This window comes from Mesoplodon densirostris, chromosome 13, assembly GCF_025265405.1.
Source record: "Mesoplodon densirostris isolate mMesDen1 chromosome 13, mMesDen1 primary haplotype, whole genome shotgun sequence".
Lineage (NCBI taxonomy): Eukaryota > Metazoa > Chordata > Mammalia > Artiodactyla > Ziphiidae > Mesoplodon > Mesoplodon densirostris.
In genome coordinates this window covers 18820020-18847625 of record NC_082673.1, presented here as the reverse complement: position 1 = coordinate 18847625, position 27606 = coordinate 18820020, and positions in this window count along the sequence as shown.

Sequence of the window (27606 nt, the reverse complement as noted above, 5' to 3'; positions counted from 1 at the left end):
AGCTTCATGAAAGTAGAAAATATGGAGTTCAGTAGACAATAAGTGCCTAACACACTTGTGTGTTCATTGATAGATTAATAAGGTGAATTCCAAGAGTAAGGAAAGTGAAGTCATGCCCATGTGGAAGGTGAATGACCTAGAGATAATTCCAAATTAGATGTGTAAGACACAGAAATTTAAAAATATTGGAAATCTACATTTGGTTTGATCACCCAACCATGTGCTGTGTTTTGGATGTGACATTGGTAGTGAAAAATACTTGCAAAAATCGTGGTGGGCAGTCTTGGTTGGTCAAGAAAGCCTTCTGACTTCAATAACAGAACAACTTGGAATCTATTTATGAAATTTTATAATAATAATAGTGGCCATTATTTATTTAGTAGTTACTCTATACCAGGCACTGTGTTAAGCACTTTGAAAATTATTTTGTTTAATCTTCACAGCAGCCCTGTAATGATAATAGCTAAAAAGTATCCAGTACTTGCCCTGTTCTAAGCACCTTATACACATTAGCTCATTCAGTCATCCTCAAGATTCTATGAGATCAGCACTATTATAACTGCTATGTAATTATGGATGATACCAAAGTACATAAAAGTATAATGACTAACCCAAAGTAATAGAAAGCCACAGAGCTTGGATTTAAAAACAGAAGAGAAAGAAAGGGAATCTTGGCTCTAAATCAGTTTCCTATGCTGCCTCACCATTCACCCCTAGACTAAGTTTTATTTTCTGAATTTTTCAGATTTTCAAAAATCAAACAAAGTCTTAGGGAGACTAAGTTATTTGCCTCCTCAAATCACATGAGAAGTAACTCCAACCCAGTCTCCAGACTCTGTCTGTCAGGTTCTTAATCAAGTATGACATAATGTCTTGACATTATAGTTTCCTGGAACAACAAGATCTGCTTACTTCCCACATACCATGTAAGCCACTCATTCTGCTATGTACCCTTAATTTACCTTGTTCAAATTCAAAACATTGTTTCCTATTTAAGAGTCCTAAGTAGGATCAATACACCTTACTGAACAATAAGCTTTACCTTATTCATATCCATTGGAACTTTCAAAGAATGACTTAATGGTTTTCTTAGTCTTCTCCTTTCAGGACTTGTGTTCCACCAGTACTAATTACCATTGTATTTATCCCTTTCATCATTTGTGTTTACCAGAGCCTGTTCTACTCTGCTCGTTCTAGTTTGTCCTATAAAAGAGAGTGACTAGGATTGTATACTATATTGAAATCACTCATGACATATGGCTTTGAAAAAAGGAAAAACTTACTGTCAGCTTTTTTTCCCATACATTTTTTGGTGATTCACTTTAGAATCACACTGGTTAAACTCTTCAGGAAAAGTTTGTTTTCTTCTATGCATTTACCCCATAGGACCTTTTACTTGTACTAATACTAGGCAGTACAAATAAATATAGGCTCATTTTTTCTGCAAGCTTCTTGAGCGAAAGATGAATTATTTATTTTTGTATTCTTCATAGTGTCTAGTACCATGCCTGGTATACTGTAGGTGTTCAATGAAAGTTTACTTTATGAAAGATGTTTAACGACTGTTGAGGATAGAGTCCTTCCTCTTGTTGACAGAAAGCTCTCTGGTACACACTTCAGTGACCTCTATGTTCCCTTCCTTAGCTTAGCACCAGATAACAGATGGTAGCATTGGGTAAATGTTTATTGAATTGAATAAACTGTTGCCTCAAATGATTTGTCTATGCTTTTTTTTTATGCAATCCATTGTCACACATTTCACACATTATTCAATTTAACAAACATTTGATAAAAGAAAATAAGATAGATAATCCTGGTTTGCTTCTCAGCTCTATCACTTGGTATATAACCTTGGAGAAAATAATTAGCCCCTCTGAGTCTCAGTCCCTTCACCTGTAAAATGAGGAGAATAAGATTAAACACTTTATAGAATCACTGTAAGGATTGTATAAGATAATAAATATTAAACACTTAGTACTATGTCTGGCACGTAATAAGTGCTCAGTAAGTGTTTCTTAAATCATCTTAATATTAGGTATTCAGTAATATAAAGACATCACATTTAGAGGCAGGTAAGTGAATATTGATTGTTTATAATATACATATGGTTCAAATGACAGTGATGCTGGTGACGATGGCATAGAAAACTCATAAACTAGGGAAACAAAGGAAAGAATGCACCAGGAAACAGCAAAGAGAGTTCTTATGACCATTTATTGGCAAAGAGAGTTATGTCTGTCCTGAAGGGGCTTCCAAAGTCAGAACATGCCCATAGGAGACCTCTGAATTCCTCTCCTCTCTTACTCACTAAGCTTTCCCTTGGCCTCCTCTGCCTTGGTTTCCTTGCCCCCTGAATAGATACGAATTCTTTTTCAGAATGGCGTGGGCTTGTTTGTCCAGGCTTAATTCTTAGGTAAGCAATTCCAAATTTGCTGCATTTTTCAAGCAATCTGTAGAGAATGGAATAATAGAGAGCAATTGTGTTGCTTAGCCAAAGAATAGCTTTTTCCTTTGTTTTTATCCATCGAAGAATGAATACCATCTGAGCTGAACTGAAATGCCTGAGTCACTAAGTCACACATTCTGAGCATTTTTCCAGGACCATGAAGGAAGCCATGACTGCTGACTTAGAAAAAGCAAGGGGAAATTAGTTGCTATTAAAATATATAAACATTTTAATGAATCTTCTGAAATTTCATGCTGTCATTAAGCAGGGCCATGTAAACTATCAATGTATTAGAAATCATCAAGTGTTTTGAGAATGTAAGAGAACAAAATGCTCCTATATTTCCACCAGGAATCTGATTAGGTAGATCTTTACCATGTTTGTAAAACACCCATTTCTATGACATAAACACAATATAGCAGAGGTCAGTCCACAACCTGTTTAGGAACTGGGCCACACAGCAGGAGGTGAGCAGCGGGCAAGCAAGCGAAGCTTCATGTGCCTCTCCCCATTGCTCGCATTACTAGCTGAACCATACTCACCCCCCTTCCGTGGAAAAATTGTCTTCCATGAAACCGGTCCCTGGTGCCAAAAAGGTTGGGGACCACTGCAGTATAGAATATAGAACATTTAAAAAATAAGAGACAGGAAAGCCACGTTCAATAACGTGAACAATGATATTCTTTGAGTAAAAAAGTTAAGTGTAGCTTTAATTTTTACTTTGTGTTTTTTCAAATTGTCAACAATAAACGTATTAAATGTGAATGCTATTGCTACTTTGGCTATTGCTATCTGTCACTTTGACATTTGTTCAAGAGACAAACTAAATGAGAAATTGTGAAAGAAATGACGTAAATTAATCACACCCAGTGGAAAAAAAAGAACTCAAAATTTAGGCTTTACTGAGGGTGGCCAATACAATAATGCCATCTCTAGAAATGTGCATAACAGTAAATTAAAATTCTTGAAATTTGGTAATTTAGCTGAAATAAATGCAGGTTAGCTCTAGATAAATGGAAAAGAAATGTTCTGGGAAAAAGTTTTTAAGGAAGAAAAAATATCTGCATGTTGTAGGTTGTTTTTCCCATTGGTTTTCTATGTGCAGGGGAGACATATGAGAAACATTTTATTCAACAGAAATTTTCCTAGCAAGGAAACTACATTTTCTTGGGTGAAATAACTTGATAGGTGCAAGAGTGTAATGGGAAGAGCCTGCCCTGCACCAAATTAGCCATTAAACTGAAGAACAAAGGGGAGAAGTGAAAAGGGGCACAGAAACAGATATGGTAGAAGTCTACTGTCCTGATATTTGACCCTAGAATATTAGTTACCAATAATTATAATAGTAATAATAATCATAGCTAATAGAAGTTGAGCATTTACCATGTGCCAGGCATCATACTAAGTCCATTATGCATATTAAATCATTTAATTCTTCTAACTACTCTAAACGGTTGGGTTCACAAATGCTTGTTCTGGGGGTTTAGTATTTGGACTTTTTGTGTAACACAGGCACCTGGATGCAGAAACAAATATGGGCAAGGAAGCCTGGTGACCATGGAAAACCAGGGGAGATCCCTAAAATCTTACACATTTGGGATTAGGGGCAATTATACTTGGATCTAAAAGAGAAAGGAGGTTCCAACTGATACAAGGGATACACTTATTTGTAAAAAAAAAATAGGCTGGAGGGCTTCCCTGGTGGCGCAGTGGTTGAGAGTCCGCCTGCCGATGCAGGGGACGCAGGTTCGCGCCCCGTTCTGGGAAGATCCCACATGCCGCGGAGCGGCTGGGCCCGTGAGCCATGGCCGCTGAGCCTGTGCATCCGGAGCCTGTGCTCTGCAGCGGGAGAGGCCACAACAGTGAGAGGCCCGCGTACCGCAAAAAAAAAAAAAAAAAAAAAAAAAAAGAAAAAATAATAGGCTGGAGAATAACAAAAGGAGAAAATTTGCCCAATTTTTCCCACTAGGAGGGACAGATAGGTCTGGTGGAAAGAATACTGGCTTTGGAATCAGGCAAACATGCATTCCAGGATTTAATCTGTCCTTCTCCGAATGTGTGACCTTAGGCAAATCATGTAACTTCTGTAAACATCAGTTTGGCTACATGTGGGACTGGCTTTATGTGCATACTATCTGTGCAGTCACAGAGGACCCTGTGCTTCAAAGGGCTCCTTGCTTGGTTTAATGCTCTACTATCTTCGTCTTGAAATTCTTAATAATTTTAAACAAAAACGTCCGCAGATTTCTTTTTGCATAGGCCCTGCAAGTTATGTAGACAGTCCTGCCTATCTACAAAATGAAGATGGCAATTCCTGCCTCACTGATCAGCATGAAATTACCTGTGCTTAGGACGTATCTAGGAACCTGGCATATAGAACTCAGAATTACTCTTTTAAGCTTAAGCCACAGAACAACAAAGACCAATGTACTTTTAGGCCCCAGGTTACATTTTGTCAAAAAAATTGATGGAAGGAAAGAGAAGAGGAGAAAAAGACCGTGATTATAGTTACTGTGGTGGTGCTACCTACAGTTCTCTCTTCTGTCCAGCTGTAGAAACGAGGATATTTCCCAAGGTACTCAGACCACATGACCAGCAATATTCTATAAGTAAAATATTATGGTGTTGCATAGAGATTTGTTTTCTGAACTGCAAACTTTATACCAGGAGAATTTTGCAAGTGATAATTCCATAAATCCTACTCCTACTCAAGACTATGGAAATGTAGTGTCCAAAATCATACCTGTTAATAGGGCCTGGTGAATTGCAGAAGTATTAGGTAGGTCAACTCAATTCAAATCACTTAATTCACCAAATATATTCTTAAAACTTAATAAGTACTGAGTCTCTGTAAATGCTGTGCAGTGTTCTGGAGAAACGCATAGTGAATGAAGATGAAAAGAAAATTATTCATACATACGATAACTTTTTTAAGCTGGGTAGGAACCTGGAGAGAATTTTGTGTGTGTCCTGATTTCACACTGTCCAGAGAGCTAAAAAGATTTAGTTTCAGCAATGTAACTAGTCAAGGAGAGATTAGAAACTAGAATCCACATCTCCTTTGTGCTAACCCAGTTCTCTTTGGCTAGTCCCGTCTCTACGGGTCATCCAACGTAGTTCACAATGACCTTGGAAAAAAGAAAGAGGCAATCAGTGCACTGTGCATTATTCAACAGTGTGCTTTAAAGAGCTCACACTCACAAGGTTACTATAGGTTTTCAAAGTCTGAAGAAATTTGCTATTCTCTGCATGTGAATACCAATCCTTCTATAAATAAGCCATAATTCATTTCAACAAATAATGTCAATTCTATAATAGGAACAAAAATGTTGTAGAAAAAAGTGCAGCTTTATTTTTGGAATAGTTTGAATTGGCCACATCCTATTTTATTGGAGATGGAGTATAGTATAATGACTAAAGCCAGAGCTTGAAAGGGAAAGGTTGAAGGCTGGGGGAACCTATCCACTTACCTCTTGGTACCTCTACTTCTCTTCCTGTAAATTAGGGCCAATAATGTAAGAATAACTGTAAGAATAACATGATTTTCTCTATGTGAAGTATTTAACCTAATGTCTGCCCCATAGTAAGTTCTCAATAAATGGAAAATATTAATATTATCATTATTACTCTCACCAATAATGGCAGCAGTGAGAGTAGTTGAAATATCATAGTTCTGGAGAGTCCTGGCACACAAGACCAGAAGGCAATGAGAGACTTGAGAAACCTTTTTAAAAAAAATTATTTATTTATTTATTTATTTATGGCTGTGTTGGGTCTTCATTGCTGCCCACAGGCTTTCTCTAGTTGCTGCAAACGGGGTACCCTTTGCTGCGGTGCACGGGCTTCTCATTGCGGTGGTTTCACTTGTTGCAAAACAGGGGCTCTAGGTGCGCGGGCTTCAGTAGTTGTGGCACGCGGGTTCAGTAGTTGTGGCTTGTGGGCTCTAGAGCTCAGTCTCAGTAGCTGTGGCTCACGGGCTTTGTTGCTCTGCGGCATGTGGGATCCTCCTGGACCAGGGCTCGAACTCTTGTCCCCTGCATTGGCAGGCTGATTCCCAACCACTGCACCACCAGGGAAGTCCGAGAAACCTTTTAAACATGAATTTTAGATCATTTAAAATTGTATTCCACAGTCTGAAAAACATTTTGAAAAACTTATTTCATAATGTTTTCTTTCAGACTTTAGCCCCTTTTGAGGGTGGATAATCTAGTGCTTTCCCTTGTAACCAGAGTGCACCATCCAGAGATTTAATTCCATGTGGGTAGTTAAGATAACTCAAGCTACATGAACAAATAACTCCCTATAATCTAAGGAAGACCGAAAGGCATTACAACCCTTAAACTTAAATAATTCGGGCCTCCCTGGTGGCGCAAGTGGTTGAGAGTCCGCCTGCCGATGCAGGGGATACGGGTTCGTGCCCCGGTCTGGGAGGATCCCATATGCCGCGGAGCGGCTGGGCCCGTGAGCCATGGCCGCTGAGCCTGCGCGTCCGGAGCCTGTGCTCCGCAACGGGGGAGGCCACAACAGTGAGAGGCCCGCATACCGCAAAAAAAAAAAAAAAAAAAAAAAAAAAAAAAAAAAACTTAAATAATTCATTTTGTTCAAGTTTCTCCTAAGCAGTTTATTTTCCCTCATGTCTGAAGTTACATCTGAAACATGATTAAACCATTGTACATTTAATGGATTTTTAAAGCAATTAATGGTATTCATATATATTTGTTCTACAATGTAAATACAATATGCAGCAAATAACCAGTTTGAAAAATTCAGTGTTGTTTGGGTAATGGGGAATACTATTAATGTCTCACCAATTTTAATATTTAACTAAAAATCCAGGAATCATGAGGGTATACTGGGGTGTTTACAAAAAGACTGAAATACATTCAGTGCTTTCATAATGTTTTTAAAAGTTTCTAATTTGCAAGGTCATAATAAAGTGTAAAGGTTAGATAATAGTAAAGTACTAATTTTGATAATTTTACAGTGGTTAAAAAATACATTGTAAATTATTTGGCGGCAAAGGCATCATGTATGCTACTGACTCTTAAAATAGTTTTTAAAAAATCTATCTCACAGAGAACAAGGGATAAAACAGATGTAGTAAAATGTTAACATGGGAAATCCAGGTGAAAAGAACATGGGAATTCTTTATATTCTTCTTGCAATTTTTCTTTAAGTCTGAATTAATGTCAAAATAAAAAGTTAAACAAAAAAAGAATTTGTAACAATGGTCTGGGTAGGCTTTTACCAGGTAGACAAAGGGAAAAGGACTTTAATGGAAGTAAAGGTATAAATCAGAGAGCAGGAGCATTGAGAAACATAAGTAGTTCAGAAGGCCTTGAATAGTGGGTGCAATGAGAGTTAAGGCTAGAGAACGAGAGAGCCTAGGCCAGTGTTGTCCTGTGGGAAGCTAATATAGGATGTTATAAGCAGAAGAGTGAAAGAAGATAATGTTTTAGAAAGATTGCACTAGCAGAAGTGTGAACCATTCAAGACAGAAGTCAGGAAAGTCAGTAATTAGTATAATAATGTAAAGAATGAGTATGAGGGTCTGAATTAGAGTAGTATTTGTATGGACGGAAGAGCAAGTATCATAAAATGTAGTAGTTACAAGCACAAGCTCTGGTTTCAAATCCCAGTTTCTGCATTTCCTAGCTATGTCACCTTTAGTAAAGTTACTTAACCTCTATGAGCTTTAGTTTTTCTCATCCACAAGATGGACAAAATAGGAGCAGATCTCTCACAGAGTTGTTAGGATTAACAAAGGGTACAAATAAATGTAAAACACGTAAGACAATTCAGTGTCACATAGAATGCTCTCATAAATTAAAAGGATTCACATGAAAATGTTATCATAGGCATTATCAAAAGCCACTGACTAATTAGTTGGGTTTCTAGCCTGGGAGAATGACAATACCATTCTCCTGACAGTACCATCTCTCAACCTGTATATTATAGGATACTTAGCATCCTAGCTTCTACCTACTAGATACCAGTAGCTGACCTCCAGTTACAAGAATCAAAATGTATCCAGACATTGTCAGATACCCGCTGGGGGGAAAAGTCACCCTCTGTAAGTGAGAACCAGTGACCTAGAGGATGAGTAAAAGAGGAGACGGGGCAAGTTTGGCACGAGACACAAGCAACAGGATCTTCCACTGAGATCAGCATATAGAGTGTTGGGCTAGAGAAACATTACTACCCAGAACTTTCCTCCGATCTAAGCTCTCCCAGCATTACTCCCCTACATAGTCCAGGGGTTTGATGAATAACAATCTTCCACCAGGAAACCACAGCTATGGACAAAAAGGGTACTTTGCTGAGCTGACATAGAAATAACATGTTTTAAAGGATGTTTAAAAATATAGAAAGTGAAAAAGGCAGATGTTTTTGTTTATATATATATATATACATACATACAAACACACAGGCATGGATAAAGAATGGTGGAATATACAATGAAATTTTAATTGTTTTTCTTGCTAGGTAATTTTTTGGAGGAAAATCTACAATAGATGTCATTTTTAAGCTGGAAAATAAATGGAATTTTAAGATTTGGACCATTTTTCTTACAGTGAAGGATTTTTTTTAAATTCTTATATTTCAGAGTATCACATACTCAAAAGAGGTAGAGTCAGAATTACATTTTAATGAATCTTAACCCCCCTGAAAGAGTTGACCCTATGAGCCACAACTATTTCAACATTTGGAAAGATGAAAGTAGAATAAAGCTTTTCTGCATTATTTCCAATAGATTTAATTAAATGAAAAGTTTTATATAAAAGTCAGCAGAACCTGGCCATAGAAGTATCAGTATTTATGATATGGCCCCTATCTTGTTATTTATTCTTTGTGGTGTCACTATGGACATGTTATGTCAGATTGTCTAAACCTTTGACAAATTTCTCAGAAGGTTGGGCTGACATTTTTTTGGTATTTTGGAGAAAGATGAATAACCTTTCCTTTTTCTCCCCCCAAAGGAACTAGAGGGCTGAATGTTACAAACTGCTTTTCAAAGAGAACTAGAGAGTAAAGACAACCCTGCCTAAGTAAGGATTGGTTAGTGGTAATGAAAACTAAGGGCTCTTAAATATTTATATCAGTTCTTTCTCTGAATGTTCTAACATTCTTACTGAAGAATCTGACTGTTGATCAGATCTAGTTTAAAGTTTTGTGACTGATCATCATTAGTTATGTGACTTTGGGCAAATGACTTAAGCTCCTCAAGTCTCACTTTCCCCATCTGTACTAAAGGGACAAAATTGTTCCCCATGATTAAGTTATTATGAGGATTAAATAAGATAATTCAAGTAAAGCACTCAAGGCCTTAATAATTATTATCATTACCATTATTATCATATCCAGAAAAAAAGTCAATTTATTGGGCAAGGAACTATTACCAAAAAGGCTGTTACAGAGAAGGGATAATCCTAAAATGCAGATTCTCATGGTAGTGTCAGTAACTGCCATGATGCCCAGAGAATCTATGTGAAGCAAGACAAGAGCTCATAATAAAGCCAACTATTTTTGGCAGCCGTGAACAAGCTCCTAGGTAATCCTCTCCACCTTTCACTTTTCTAAGCCTCATGATTCTGAGGGAAGCAGGGTGAAGAGGAGGATTAAGTCAGTGATGCTCATACAGGTAAAACATGCTTATAGTAGCGTCAAAATCTCTGAGTGAGCTCCAGTGCCTTGAACTACATGCTCTTCCTCTGCCATACAGTCCTCATATTCACGCCTCCAATTCCAACTTCACTCAGCCTGGACCCCATAGTTATTCATCTCATCTACACGTATGCTACCAACTGCAAATGCTTCACACTTTGGAATCTCTGCTCTTCCCACCTGGCCAGTCCCCACTCTCTTCAGTACATTGTAGGACTGGGGAGTATTGCTTTAGCTGGATTCACCTGCTCTTTTTTTTTTTTTTTAATCTTTATTGGAGTATAATTGCTTTACAATGGTGTGTTAATTTCTGCTTTATAACAAAGTGAATCAGCTATACATTTGATAAATATTTACCTAACACCTTGTGGGAGTTGGGGTGTATTAGGTGCTGGGGGGGAAGTAGCCATCAGTAAAGATACTACATATTCTTTCTTTCAAAACTGATGGACTGGGCCTCCCTGGTGGCGCAGTGGTTGAGAGTCCGCCTGCCGATGCAGGGGATACGGGTTCGTGCCCCGGTCTGGGAGGATCCCATATGCCGCGGAGCGGCTGGGCCCGTGAGCCATGGCCGCTGGGCCTGCGCATCCGGAGCCTGTGCTCCGCAACGGGAGAGGCCACAACAGTGAGAGGCCCACATAACGCAAAAAGGAAAAAAAAAAAAAAAAAAAAAAAAAAAACTGATGGACTACCAGGGAGTAATAGACATTAAGCAAGTCATTGTAAGCAGGTCTATCTCTCAATGTGGAATCATGGTTCATCTGTTTTTCTTTAGGATAGCAGGAAAAGCTTAGCTTTTGAAGTAGACATAAATGGAATCAAATCTTGGCTCTGCCATGCTCTTGCAGTGTGAACTTAGCATATAATATTACATTTCTCATCTTCAGTCTCCTAATTTTTAAAGTGTGGATGAAAAAAGACCTATCTCATGAGATTTCTGTAAACCTAAATAAGACAGGGCAGGTGAGGAACTGTGGTATAATTAAGATTTTGTCTGGTACCTTTTTTCCAAGGGATAAAACCCTTGGGATTTCCAGAGTGATAGGAGTGTCTGTTATCCAATGAGATGAAACATGGTGGACCTCTAGAAAGCTTCAGGACAGACTGGGCACTAGAAAGACCAATCACATGATTAGAAGTTTGGGACTTTCCAGGGAGGGGAAGGGACTGGAGATTGAATTCAATCACCTGGCCAATAATTTAATTAATCATGGCTACATAATAAATGCTCAATAAAAACTCTAAATGCAGGGCTCAGTGAGGCTTCCTGGTTGATGAACACATTAATGTGCCAGGAGGGTAACATGTCCTGACGCCACAAGGAGAAGACACAGAAGCTTTGCATTCCCTCCCAGATTTCATCCTATGTGTCTCCTTATTGGACAGGTACTCCTGATTTGTATTCTCTGTAATAAAATTATAATTGTAAGTATAGTATTTTCCTAGTTCTGTGAGTCATTCTAGCAAATTATTGAACCTGAAGAGGTGGTGGAAAACTTCAAATGCATAGCCAGTGATTCAAAAGTGCAGGTGGCCTGGGAACCCCCCTATGTGGCTAGTGTCTGAAGCAGGGCAGTCTTGTTGGGGGCCGTGCCCTTTACCTTGTGGGGTCTGAGCTAGCTTTGAGTGGTTTATGCCAGAATTGAATTGTAACACATCCAATTGGGGTTGAAAAGGAATAGGGACTAGACCAAGCCACACAATTGGTCCTTACTAAATGCCAGTTACCTTATGACATCACTCCAGTTCTTCCATGTCTACCCCCATCCCTATTTCCATTATCTTTTATCTCAAGTGGCTGTTTGAAGAGTTCTCAAACACAATGATATCGATAGGGAACATGCTTCATGAGCACTACATTTTAGTGCATGAACCAAGACAGGGAAACAGATAGACAGAATGCTGGGAGACAGTGCATCTGAGAGTTTAACTCTTAAAAGTACCAGAAGAAACTTAAAGGCTAGGAGCCAGCAGAACATTTTGTGACTTTTTTAATTAACTGTTTGATGTTGAGAAAATCTGCCATGTCAACTGTATCCATTCTATAAATTCAACTATGGTTCTACAAATATTGCATATTGGCCCATAACCAAAGTATGACTTTCCCAGAGTCAGTGTTAACTACAATGGCTAATATGGTCAGCTACAAATAAATCTTCCTAACTGAAACCATGTATTTGTGGTTAAAAGTTTAATCTTTTTAGGAGTCTTTTGGCATTGTTTATCTTAAACTCTGCCAATATACACATAACCCATCACTTCAAAGACTATTCTACTGCTGTTTCAGCATCAGATGAACTGTAAATATATAAACACCATTGTAAAGACCAAGATAAAATTGTGTTCGAATTTTTTTTTAAAAATCACTTTTATTTTGGAAGATATCTTCAATCTCTACAAACCTGTTCACAATTATTTTCTCTTGGGGTCTATTATGATTTAGAAGATGTAGGGGTTAGAGAGGGAATTAGGAACTGTTAGTTCTCATGCTGATTCAGCTGTGGATCCCTGGATGACCTCGTTCAAGCTCCTTTATTTCTCTGGTTGTCTCAGAAAGTGGAATAACTAATCACAACATGTCATGCTGGGACACTATGAGAATGAAGAACAGCCAACTCTAAGATAGCAATGGCTCATAAAATTGACAGATAACCCACATATGTTACTTTAAAGATACTTTTAGTTATATACATATATTCCCCTTCATCCTCCTACCTGATCTTCTAGCAAGTAGACCCATTAACAAATATAAATGTAGGGTGATTTATTATTTATTTCTTTTGCTTAGTTTGTGGTAGAGTTGTTGACAATAAAAGCTCTTCAGTGGCCAAGAGACAGATACAACGGAAAAAAAAAAAGAAATTTAAATAATCCAGGTAGCATTGGCTCTTAAATAATTAAAAATGTACTTAATCCTGCACCTCCTCTTCCTTTCCCATTGCCTACTATTTTTAAGGGATCCCCCAAGGACACTTAGCTCACAGTTCTCTTTCAGGGTTTTATTACCTATCATCAACTAGGGATGAAAACCATTCTAAAACAATAGCTTTACAGTTTGTAAGCCTTTTCAACTCCAATTCTTGCTCTCTCCACATTAATCACCATTTCCACAGAATCTGTTTTTGTAATGATCTCTAAACTCTCAACATTCTGTGTCCTAAATTTATAGCTCCAGTTCATCCTTTACATATCTCTCTACCTAAGCTGAGCCCCCATTAATAAGTTTCAATTAAACAGTAACTGCCGACCAAACATTCTCAACACCCTGTATCTTCAGTTGTTTCTACCAGTTCACTTGCCAGGCTGCACAATTTCACCACGGGTGAAGATTTTCTATGGGGGTAATCAATAATAATAAATGCTGCTGAGAGGCTGGGAGAGAGGAATATAAAGAAAGAATGCATAGTGGATTTATTTTCTTGACACTTTATAGTGCTTACTATGTGCTAAACACTGTTCTAAGTGTTTTACAAATATTGTCTGATTTAATCCTCATAACAATCCTATGAAATAGGTAGTATTACGTTCTTCATTTTACAGATAAGGAAACTGCAGTATGTGTAGGTTAAGAAACTTGCTCAAGGTATTGCAGAAAGTGACAGTTAAAACACAGGTTGATTCAGAGCCTATATTAGTAAATAACAATCTATGCTGCTTCTCCCTCGATATCAGGCAGTTATTTTAACTTTTTTTTTTCCAGAAAGAAATTTCAACAGAATGGAACTAGATAGAACCTGATTGTAAAAGGGAAATAGGTGTAACATCAAAGATTTTTATGTCAGTAAATTTCTTGCTACGGGAAAGGAACCATATTAAAAGAGCTTTTCTAGGCAGAATACTGTCAGTAGATAGAGATGGAAGTTACTAGAAGACAATGAATAATTACTGGAGTGAGGTTTTGGAAAAAGTGAAGGATATGTGAGATGACTGAATCCAGACTGGGGAGAAAGGGTGTGGGGCATTTCTCATTCAGCACCTGCAAAAAAGGCTTTTGGTTAATTGAGAGTAAGAAGGATACAAAAAAGATTGGTTATAGTGGAAAATGTAAGGAGGAGTCCATTCAATGACAGATGAATAAAAGTATCATGAAGCCAAGATAATCTCCATATGATTAGAAGGAATTGACACAGAGTCAGTTCAGTGCAGTCTCATAACTCCTAGAAACATTCCTCAGTCTCAGCATGAAATTGGAGAAGATATATGGCATTTGACACTTCTCAAATGTTGACAACATGTATTTTATGATCAAAGATTCTTGGGGTAAGCCAAATGAAAATAACCGTTGTACACACTTTGCAATAGTAAAAATTAAAACCTAATTTAGAATCTTAGCAATACATACTGAAAAATATATCTAGGAACTCACCTACATGGCAAGTCATGTCTATATTAAAAAGCAGAGTCATTAGACTTAGTTAATGCAACCACTTTGACTTTCACTTAGAAATCTGTTTATCTGGACCCTATGCACCACATACTAACTGGAATTATTTTAACTTTAAGTCATTTTAATTTTAGACTATCTAATAAAGTAAACCCAGTAAACTCATAATTCTAAATGTATTCTAACAATTTTCTGTGTTTTAAAAATGCATTTCTTCTGGTGAGTTGCATGGTTGGAAATTCATTTCTCCCATTTAACGTGCTTTGTAATGCAACATAATTTTTTCAGTACTTGGAGCTAAATATTCACTTGTGTAAAGTTGCCATTTTAGGGAATCATGCAGGTGAATCTGAGATGCTCTCAAGGACAATCTTTGAAGCCAAATAAAATTGAGCCGGTTTTAACTGAAATTTTTTTCAGCTGCCACATGCTATGAAAATTATGTCTGTTAAACTTTAGTCCTGGCCCATAGCCAAGAGAAAATTAATCATTGACTTATTCCTATTTTGTTCATAATAAATGACAAGATGCTGGTGCTATCATTCTTATTTACTAACAGTCTAGCATTTTCTGGCATATGCAATCAAAACCCATGTCTTTAAAAATGAAACACATATATAATCAGATCCTTGTTGAAATGGCTCAGGCACTTAAACCACAGTACATAAATATTGAAAAGAGCTAAAATGTCAGAGAGAAAATATCTTTCCTGCTTACTTTCAGATGAACTCTTCAGGAACTCTGTGTAGGCTTTCAAAATTTAATTAGTTTAGAGAATGTGTTGATCTGGTAGCTGGGTTGAACACTGGCCTAGTGCATGAAATTCACCTGACAGAAGATGAAAAATGCTCTCAAGTTAGAGCCATAGTGAGGATTACCAAATTCCCTTAGCTGAGAACTATGGTTTTGAATTTCATAATTGGAAATTGATCTCTTAAAATCCTAGACTATTTTTAATAGCAGTTTTTGAAAAGTCTGCTGAGAATGTATTTGAGTTGAGTGAGCCTTTAAAAGAAAAGACAGATACGGGCTTCCCTGGCGGCACAGTGGTTGAGAGTCCGCCTGCCGATGCAGGGGACACGGGTTCGTGCCCCAGTCTGGGAAGATCCCACATGCCGCGGAGCGGCTGGGCCCGTGAGCCATGGCCGCTGAGCCTGCGCGTCCGGAGCCTGTGCTCCGCAACGGGAGAGGCCACAACAGTGAGAGGCCCGCGTACCGCAAAAAAAAAAAAAAAAAAAGAAAAGACAGATATATTAACAAAGATATTAATTATATCCCATTTAGTTGAATTAAATCTCTCTATGAATCAACCTTCTTCATGATTATCTGTAAAATGTTCTGTTTATTTAGTGTCTCTAAGTAAACTAACAATGATTGCATCTTTCTCAATTATAGGCCTAGGTATTTCACTAAATTTAATTTGTTGCTGTAATTATGAATATTTATATGCAAGCAAGTTCTTTTAGTTCATTTTTATTACAATAAGACAACTTTTTGCTTGCATTTGTGAAAAACTTATGGAAAAAAATGACTTATGCAAAAAACTTATGGTTTGTGTTTGTGATATAGTCAACTCTTGTTTTTCATGGCACTTATGTTCTATGAAGTTGCCACCAACACTGAAATAGTGAATTCTGAACCATTGCAACTAGGAAAATATATGATAAGGTTGCTGTGAACCTCTGGTCACAACAAGTTTGTCAACTGATCAGTACATAAATTTGTTTTAGGTACATCTCTGTTTAAAGACCCCTTATTTAATACATGTTGTTGATTCATTAACGTTGAATTCATGGCCAAAAACACTATAACTCATGCCTCAACAAAGCTACCTAACACCCATATTTTCTCTGTAAGGCACATCACAGCTTTCTTGCTCCTAGTAACACTAGACAGCACCTCAACACTGTGTTTGGAGGCCAGTTTAAGGAGCAAAATCACTAACAAAAAGCACAAAAATGAGGGAAACATAGCACCGAATAGATGGCAAAAAGGACATTTGTTTATAGTATAAGAGCTGAAACAAAAAGGCAGAGAGTTTTTGCCTCATTCAACCTCAACTGAGAACATACCTATCAGGCAACTCAAATTTTTTGCCACTCTGGACATGTGTGTGTCCAAAATGACCACAAAAGTCTCACAAATATTGATTTGAGGGTTGCAAATAAATTTTAACAAGTAGACAAATTTGCAAATACAGAATTCATGAATAATGAGCACTGACTATATTTTTTAAGTTATATCTAGGATACCTAGAATTCTTAATAGAATTTCAATAATGTCATGAACAGTGCATAATTTGGAAGGGAAAATGTCTTTGTCTTTTTCCTCATCTTTGGAGACAGTCAAGTATAGTACTAGATAAAATTTTGCCCCTTCCTTGATACTATGAAACTAGTAACGCTATTCACATGATAACATGTTGAAGCATAATTAACAGCAAACTCCTTACAGACTCTTAGCTCTCTTTATCTAATAAAACTATGCTTTATCTATATTCCTAAAGAAATAGAAAGTCATAAGAACAAGTTATGATGGTCCTATTTCTCTGAAACTGTGGGAAGAAACTTTTCTCACACTCAATTTGACATTAGGTGCCCTTTCCAAGAGAAAAACTCAGACCAAATTTGCTCAAGGCTCTCAAAACACAACTTAACTCCTGCTGATGACCTCTTACTTATTTTTATTAAGTTTAATAGTTGACAATATAAGCTGACATATCTATCTTTAGCCTTTCATTTACAAGTCTTGTTCTTACTTTATCTGAGCAAGTATAATATACACATTTAGGATTTGTTTATGGTTGTAAAATCTGCTATTACAATGTGCCTCAAATGCTGAATCTTTCAGAGAGAGAAAGAAAAATTGGACTTTCATTTTGAGAAAGTGAAGTTTTTCAGTTGTCCCTATGCAACTGAACTATTATCTTCTTTAGGGAATAGGACTTGCTAATGAGAAATTCTAATTATAGACTTGATTTTTATTTAGCTATTTAATGGATTACAAAGAAGGCATATGTGACTAAACCACTTGCTTGGTATAAAATATTACTGCTAGATACCACCTCAAAATTATCAGATAATTATTTCTGAGAATGCTTTGAAACTGATATCATTACACCCAAAATGAAACAATCATCTTCCTCTGTAATATGAGAATAATTCAACAAGCTTGTTTCAACAAAGTGCTTTTACAAGGCAAAATATCAAGCTGACCCTCCACTGGGATCTGTGACTCTAAGAGAAAAGGAGAAATAGAACTGGTTTCCACTGTAACTTTCAAAGTCTAGGCACGATAAGAAGGACATGCACTGGAATGAGTTTGGTATGGACTATTAGTTCAGAAACGTCTCAAAATGCATGTCACAGCTACTCCAGATATAGTCTACTGTGTTTATTTAATGCCCTGTTCACTTTATGATGTCTAACCTGATAATTATCTTGAGACATTTTCACCAGCTAGGCAGTCATTTATTTTGAAAATGACTTAACAGCTGGCTTTCATCAGAATTCTACTTCAACTTAAAAGGCACTACAATTTTTTTTTTACTTGGTGATCAAAAGTGGCATCATCCATTCCCCTGTGAGATCCTCCTGGGTAGTGATAGATTTCTTATGTCCATAATGCAGCTTACAGAGCTTTCAGTCTTAAAAGAAAATCTAAATGAATTCTGGAAACTGCAAACGTGGTTTTGCCATTTGGGATTTTTATAATTAGAAAGACATGTTTGCTGATAGGCTGATGACAGTATGCTGCAATTTAAAATCGTCTTATTATACATTTATGCTAACACCTTTCAATATCTTATGTAAATATGATAAATCTTATCTTTTCTCCTTTCCAGATACATTTATTGTGATAGAAATTTTGTACAATCATTATAACTCTCAAAAAAGCAAAGCCATCAAAAATGGCATCCAACCGGTATACAAAGTTTAGAAAAATTATTCTCCCATATTTCACAGTTAATGCAGAAAGGATAAACTAACCCGTCAGCTTTGTAACATTTTAAAACTCAACAAACCTGATTCTCCCCATCCCACTATGATGAAAACGTAATTATACTCTCCACAGAGGAACATCATATATATATGGCTTTTAGAAATTCATGGAAGTGGTAGAAAGGAACTATATGTTCAAATATTTCTCATTGCAGAATCTACACAACAGTCTTCCATGGTAAAAATTTTTACCTTTAGCCATGGAAGTGGGAGTAGCCAAAGAATGGAAACAGGAGAAAGTCAGGGAAACCTTCTCTGGGTAGTGTCTATACTGCTGATTTTCTATTCAAGAAGGTACGTTGCAGTGTGTTCTTAAACTCCAAGAGAGAAGACTCAAGCTGGCCTTGAACTGCAGCACTTCATTATATAGTTCTTACAATCTACAAAGCCATCATAACATAAATGTGAGAGTAGAAAAATATTTGATACAAATCCATGAATTGTAACATAGGTACATTGTGTTTGTCCTTATTATTTGTCTCCACTATTGGTTTTCAACAAGAAAGGTTGAAAATACCTACTCCTTCCAGCTCTTCATTGTTTTCAACCCATTTATGGACAAAGCCAGTGCTCATAGACTTTTATCAAACCAAGAATACTATTTTCTGAACTTACTCCTTCACTGTGTTTGATATAGTTGGAACCTGTTTTTCCTCAACAGGTCCACCAAGTCACAGGTAAAATGTCAACTTCTGACTGAGTTTCTGCCTTTGGATTTTAGCTTTTATTTCAGTCTTTCATCATGGGACAACTAGGAGAGAGTACCTCTGAACACTTCAAAAAAAAAAAAAAATAAAATTTGTAATAGACACCATTGCCTTCTATCAACTTCTGAGATTAAGAATCGTAGAAACACACTTTGACAATGAAATAAAACTAAGCCATCAAATAGCAAAACTGCTCATGTGTACAATAATTTGAAATATATGTATAGACTTTATAGCATATCAAATAGTAATTATAAAGAACATATACTGTGAGAAAAGTTTAAAAGAGGGGATGAATCTGTAGGACTTGACTGCTTCCCAAGGTATTATGAAGATAAATTATAGACTAAAGAGAACATAGAACTGAATGGAATCCATTTGGCTCATTTTAAATACTTTTTTTTCCTCTTAATATATTGTCTTCCAAATTGGAAATAAAAATCTCTTTAAAAAAATGTAGCTAAAACTTAGCTTCTGGATGAGGTCTACTTATTTTAGATATACTCTAGCTTTTAGCCAAAGATGTCTATCTGTTCTTTTCATCTGATTCTGCCATGTCCACATTGGTCAGGTAAGTAAAAAGATATGCCCAAATAAGTTTTCCAGAAAATAACATGATTCATTAATATACTTGCAGCTTTTTAGGACTTCTTGTTATATAAGGACTTGTTGCATCTTTTAAGCTAATATCTTCTAACTGGTAAAAAACTTCTATTGTGAGTCTCAATCTATTTTCCCAGTTTTACAATTGAGGGACGTAAGACTTAGAGAAATTAAGTAACTTCCCAAGTGTCATAAAGTTCATTTAGTGGTTGAGCCAGGATTTGAACTGAGGCTGAACTGAGATATTTTGTTTCCACGAATCAGCATAAATATCTAGATATCCACATCTGGATTATATGTGGACAAAATCCAAAACCAGATTAATGACTCTTAATGGCATTACTAAAGATCATTTTATTCTTTGGCAATTTTTCTCATATGATTAATAAAAAAAACCTCATATAACACGGCTTGGGTGGTAAAGTAGAAATTTTGAGGATCATGGTCATTGTTTTCTTAATATTTTCCTTTCTCTAGTCTCTTTTTTCCTTAATTTAGCTTTCAGTTAATACCAAAGTTGGCTATTTAAGACATCTTGATCATGCCATTCCCTTTTTAAATTTTCCCATTTCTCTTCACCTCAAACATGATGAAATTAAAAATTTATCTTGGGCAATAATGCCTTCATAATCCTTGGTCCTAAGTCAAGTTCCCCCGTGACTTTTTCTTTGTTCGTGTTCTTCTCTCTGCCAAAAATCCCATTAACTATCTTCCCCCTCTTTTCCCCACTCTACCCTCCACTGCTCTTTCTGATTTGCATAAATATACTCTCTATCTCTGCCTCCCTCTCTCTATTGCTGTCTCTCTCAGCCTCTCTGTCTCTCATTAATACCTAAAGGAATTAGTTCCTTTTACAAATTTCCATTTGCATTCCCATGGCACTTTAAGTATCCCTTTGTTACAACATAGCATCTTCCTCTAGAGTTATTTATTTATGTATCTTACCCCCTTCACTGAGATGACCACCCTGAAGTCTAGGGCTGGATTATTTATCTTCCTATATCTACCACCTAGGGCTTGGTATATAGGAAATGCTTAATCAATGTAGTAGCATTAAATTGAACTGAACTGAATCCAATTGAACTGAAACAATTTTATTCCTAGTACATGAGAGAATTAGACACTATGCACAGCTCCGATGCTTGAACTGTTTCTACCAGAAACTGATTTCAGTCATTTCATCCCTTTGCATCTTGCACAGTGCCTATCAGTGTTCCATAAACGTGGTGTCTGATACATTTTGAGTGATTAAGCAAATCTATCTGATTTACCCAATATCTATGGCAGAGTCAAGAATAAACCCACTTTTTTCAAGAAGCCATGGCATGGAGTTCACATGGACCTTGGGGCCAGTCTGCTTTGGTTTGAATCCTTGCTCCCCTACTTACTACCTGTGACCTCAAGGGAGTTAAGCAAAAGGCTTACTTTCCTCATCTGTAGGACAAAAATAACATTAGTGCTAACTTAATGAAATTGTTGGGAGAATTAAATGAGATGATATGTGCAAAGTTCTTAAAAGTGAGCCTGGCATATACTGATCTTGGCAAAAGAGTTAGCTAAGGTTATTACTTGCTGTGACTTCCATTTTTTTATACTTAACTCTGTACCCCTTTATGTCTACTGCAAGACTCTCTCAAGAAAATAATAGTTTTCCATATGAGGAAATGCCAGTGTAGTCAGCATCATCCACATACAGTGGTTTTCCTTCTTAAAATTGAAAAAAATCTCAAACATATATTCCTTAATTCCCACAATGTCCCTAGAACACATGTTTTATTTTCTTTGTTTCCTTTAGTTTTGTTTATTGTAACACTTTTTCCAGTACAAAAAGAAAACACCATGATCTGACATCATACACAAAACTCCTCTGTTTCTCTAAATCAGAATCTATATTATAGTGAACTAAACAAATATGTAAAACAATTAAAATGGTAGTTTAATGGAGTCATAGTTAATGAAAAATGCTAATTTACCATTTATCATGAAAATATAATATTTCACTTCCATCAGTGTTATTGTTTCCTTGTAATGAGGTCTTAAACTATTGAACTTTGCACTTTCCACATCTTGTATTTCCAAAACATTTCTATTAGACCCAGAAACTAACCTATAGTTCTCTTTCTCATCTCACTGTTGCTTGTTTGAACTTTTTGGAATTTTCTTTCATTTCCTGACCAGACTGCTTTTCTTTCCTGGTGCAATCAGATTTTCATTATAGTTTTTGGATGGCCACTTGTGACATAAAACCAAACCCAAAAGATTCATCACATATCCAAACAAATCTGACTGTTTCAACTTTTACTCTTAGCTTCTGCATAAAAGACAGGTGTGGATTTATTTCTTATTTGCAAGCACTCAATACAGTTTGAGACTGCAGATTGAAACAGCAGAGTATGTGAGCTATTTGTACTAGTATGGTTTTCCTTTTTAAAATTTCTTTATTTAAAACACATTTACCTTCTAATCTGTTTCAGATTGTTCTAGTGTTTTAAGTTTTATGACATGAATTCATCTATTTGTCGCATCTGCTGACTCTTCCTCATGGTGATTTTCTCGTGAGGTTTGCAATCTATTAGAGTAGGCTTATCTTTAGCTTGATTTTTAAAATCCTGTTGGAGTTCCAAAATGCCCTGGGTTGTGAAATGATGGTTCATGGTTTGCTTTTGCTTGGGACCAAAGGGATTTCAGTGATTTTGGACTAGGTTTTAAGGTTAATTTCTCAGATCATGTTACCTGCCTCACCCAGGTAGTACAAATTTAGACCCTACATCAGCAGTGATTCAGACTTAACATTTTAATTTCTCATAGTACTTGTTTTTTCAAACGCAAGTCCCACATAAGTGGCAAGTTTGTTTACATTTTCCCTGGTTAATTGTTTGAATTTTTTCTAGGCTATTAAACTAGAAGTCCTTAGAGATTTTGTATTTTATGTAAGACTCTAAGATTAAGCTTCCCTTTTTCATTGGTGTTTGCAACCATTTCCCCAGTCTCCTCTTTATTAAAACCCATCTGCAGTCAAGAGGGCCTATATCCTTTCTGAAATATGTGTGAAATGCCTTGGTATCACCTCTCTGTGACCTTTCTCACTTTGATTACTTTCTTTCTTGTTCTTATAGCACCTGATGGTTTTTGTCTTTAAAGTCAATCATTCTATATCATCCAATATTTTAGGTGGTTTTTTTTCAGTTGATCCACATATGCTTATTCTAACATGTGGCCGGAAGTCTTGTCGTTATTTGTTGAAATTCTGTAGGTTTCCTAGCTAACTGTTGGTTATCTCTCTTAGAGTTGAGAGTGCCCTCCTCCCTCTCCTGCTGTACCTTGTTCAGCTTCTTACATCATGTCTCATTTTTTCTGCCACAACCCTGGCACCAGAGGGATTCCAGACCAACACGTGGGCTTTATTATAGCTCAAACTCTGAATGAAATCTCTATCCAAACCTCTTCCACTTTGGCCAGATTTGTGGATTTGACAGTTGTTTGCCTATAATAGCCAGAAAAAAAGTATATTCCCAATACTTCAAGATAAGATGACTATAGAATCAAAAGAACAACAGCAAAGACATCTAGAAGAACTAGCATCATAGTAATTTGGGGGAAGAGGACTAGGTGGCACACCTAGGGGGAAGCATCATGATGTCAGTGCTTCCATAGTAGATGGAGAGGACATGGAGCAACTTCCTCATCAGAAGAGAGGTTCACAGAAATGATCATGAATGACTGAGATGCAAAAATGTAAAACATTTATTTCTAACATGGTTGGCACATCACCCAGAGATAGATTTGTGGCAACATTTCTCCAAAGAGCAAACAAAAAACAAGAAAAAACTAACCTGATATGGCTCTTCATAAGTTCTGAAAACCTGAACAGAAAAGTAGATAACACATTCAATTTTAGCCATGTTATAACATGTTATTGTGAGAATATAATTGATTGACTACTTATAGGTAAGATGTTACAGAGAACATCACTAGCTATGGACATCTATATTATTATTGACCTATTTGGAACATTAAGGCCCCGGTAGAAAAGGTATGAGAGCATTCTTGACAAAGGAATAGTACCATGCAAAAGGATCTTGAGAAAATCCCCTTTAAACTAGTCTTTTATGATCCTGTAGTTAGTTATCAGCTGGAGCCCTGGAAATCAATATGGCAATTGGGAGATAAGAAATGACTAGGAAAAGCAGGATTTCTAAATTATGTACAGTGGTCCTCCTCATTTGTGGCTTCCATATCAGCAAATTCTCCTACTTTCTAAATTCTGTTTCTAAGCCCCAAATCAGTACTTGCAGCACTTTCATTATTATTGACAGAGCAGTGAAAATTTTGAGTTGTCTCACACATGTTCCCAGATGAGGTTGAATAAGGCAACACTCTGCCTTCTTGTTTCAGCCCTCAAGCCATAAACAAATGTCTTTTTGTGGTCTATTCAGTGTCACATTTTTCACATTTTTTGTGCTTTTTGCTGGTGATTTTGCTGTTTAAAGTGGCCTCCAAATGTGATGCCAAAATGCTGTCTAGTGATCCTAAGTGCAAGAAGGTTGCTATATGCCTCACAGAGAAAATATGTGTGCCAGGTAAGCATTGCTCAGGCATGACTTCTAGTGCTGTTGGCCATGAGTTCAAGGTTAATGAACTCACAATACAGTAGATCTAGAGAAGGGAAGGGGAAATTCACTGATCTGCACATGTGAGTCTGCTCTGGGAAGTGCTAAAGTAACATCTACAGTGCGTGATGAAGGTATGGGAAAAAAACTTTCAAATGTATGGAAAAGAAGTCAAATTTGTATTGATGAGATGAATACCAATTAAAAAATGGCAGCATGGACAGCACTGTCGTGAAGCTGAAAGCCAAAAAAATTTACAGACATGTTTCCCAGGGTCAAGAATGTGTTACCTCCTTCTAAGCTAGGGATGACTGGTTTGTGCATTTGAAAAGGTGATACAGCATGGAAAATGTTAAACTTGCAGGCAAGGCAGGTTCCACCGATAAGTAAGTTTCAGTAAATTTTTTAAAATATCTGTTACATGTTACACAGCAAAAAGGATCTCTGGAAGAGGAGATTTACAATGTAATGAGACCAGATTTTTTACAAGGATATCAGCAAAGGAACTTATATAACACAAATGGCCTTCAAAGCCCCTGGATTTAAATCATTCAAAGACCATGGAGTTAACTATTTATAAGAGATATAGTAAATAAGGTGTCCATAAACAGAAACACACCTAAAACAACGTTATATATTGATCAGTTGACAGGAACCTAACTCCATATTTCCCCAGGAGCTGTGATTCTGATCGTGCTAAGTGCTTACAGCAACCTTATAGAACATTACTGTGAATAATGAGAACTGACTACAACGCAGGTATTTAATCTGAACCATTATAACAGTTCAGGAATAGCAAGCAAATCTTTTGTTAGTTACATTCAAATGGAAATAATATACTCGAGTGTTAAGACCAAACCTCAGATTTGAGAAAAATGCCATTACACATAACTACCAGGTATCTGGAGACCATGTCATCCACTTGCTAAAAGCAATCAGACTATTTTCTAAAAGGAATTGGCCATATATTCAACTTTGCATCTGGTATCTGGCTATCCACTGGGTCTCATCTCCACATTATCATTTATTTCATGAACTATTAAGAAGATTTAATAACTGCATTTTACTTAGCTTTCTATCATAGCAGCTATAGAACTTTGTTGTACTTATATCCTTCATATCTGTTTTTCATATTAAGCTATAAGCTTCTTAAAGGCAGGATCCATGTCTTACCCATTTAATATCCTTGATGCCTAACACAGTGTATGGTACATAGAAAGTGTTGAACAAATGTTTATTGAATGTAAGTAATCAACAAGAACAAAAATAAAATTAATAATTTCAGGAAGTGATAATAATAGATTTTTAAATATCATGTTCAGAGTTCAATTTTAACTTCCCTGTAATTTCACAGACTTGTAATTCTGGATAATACTGTAGTATGTGCTTTAAAATTATTTTAATTGCATAAATAATACATGGATGCATAATTGTAGTAAAAAAATCTAAACATTAAACTAATGTGATAATGAAAGTGTATAGCCATTTGCCATTCTTGCCTTCTTACTCCCCTCACCCATTTTTATATAGTAATTTAGAAAGTATCCAATATCCAAAGGCATAGTTTTACTTTGAGACACATCCCCCAAGATAACCCACATATATATACTCCTTCTATGCTGTACACTCTCTCTGCAATCTATTCAAACTAAAATGTGTGTGATATTAAGTTTTTCCAATCAGTGAAGACATGATTATGACTATATTTACATGACCCTTGCATTCTCCGTTTCCTGTGAAGGTTCTGGGCAATTCATGAATCTGCCATCTCAGTACACTCTAAAATATTTGCTCCAAAGAAAATGTAATTTTATCACCCAAGAAATCTTCAAATTAGAAATAAAAGGTAGAGGGCCTCCCTGGTGGCGCAGTGGTTGAGAGTCCGCCTGCCGATGCAGGGGATACGGGTTCGTGCCCCGGTCTGGGAGGATCCCATATGCCGCGGAGCGGCTGGGCCCGTGAGCCATGGCCGCTGGGCCTGCGCATCCGGAGCCTGTGCTCCGCAACGGGAGAGGCCACAACAGTGAGAGGCCCGCATACCGCAAAAAGAAAAAAAAAAAAAAGAAATAAAAGGTAGAAGCTTATCACAACTCGGAAGCTGTCAATAAAGTGTATCCAGAGTTTAAAGAGTCTTAGAGAAACCCTGGGGAACATTCATATGTCAATAATTCTACCCACCAGAAAGCTGAAAGGAGCAGCTTATAGTTCATATCTCAACTTGGAGGCAAACCAGTAAAAAGATCATCTGAACTGTAGAGCTGATGCCAACAAAGATATCACCATCATATTAGCCACAAGAACCACACAGAAATAAGGAAACAGCCCATGGTTCCTTTACATCTGCTTAAAAAGTCCACCACATCATCATTTGCCTATTACTAATAGCAAAAGAAAACTGCTCTAATTTTTTTAAAGCCTGGCTTCAGAATGTTTGCCATTTTTTCTTATTGACCCCCTCCTTCCTTTACAGATTTGAAAATTTTATAACCTCAATACTCTTCTATTGTATTCATTATTTTGCAGGTGGAAAAAAAAAACTTAAACTAGATCCCTTGGCCTTCTTTCATATCGTTTCCTCCAAATTCAATCATTTTCAGCTCTTAATGGTCAACATCCTCTCAGATCAGAGTTAGGCTGGATGAAAGCAAGCCTCAGCACAATTTTCTGTGTGGTTTTAGCCTTCTGCCAGACAATTAACAGTGTCTGCCCACTGTAGGAAGCTACTCTACTTTCAATCAATAACTCCTCTTTTCCATGAGCCTAAAGTGAACTTATCTTTGGAGTTGATGGGTTTGGGGAACATTCACCAGTTTTGTGAAAATAATCTCTGCATATAGAGAACAAGATTATTAATGTGATTATTTCTTCAACAAAGTTTATTAAACACCAACTCTGTTGTGAGCACACAATAGATAAATGATGTGAATACAAAAAAAAAAAAAAAAGGTGAGGACAGTTCCTTCCACTAAAATGGTTTCTAAATATAGATCTCAAACTGCTGGGTGACACTTATTAAAAGAACTAAGTAATTACAGAGAATAAGTAACACCAGGAATTGGGGAGACATCATTAGGAATTTAGACTTTCATGGATGCTTGCCTTGAAAAGGAGGGTTTAGACTGTGCCTTGAAAGAATATTAAGAATAAAATTCATGGAGAGAAGATGGGAAAAAGGTATTGGAGGCCTTGT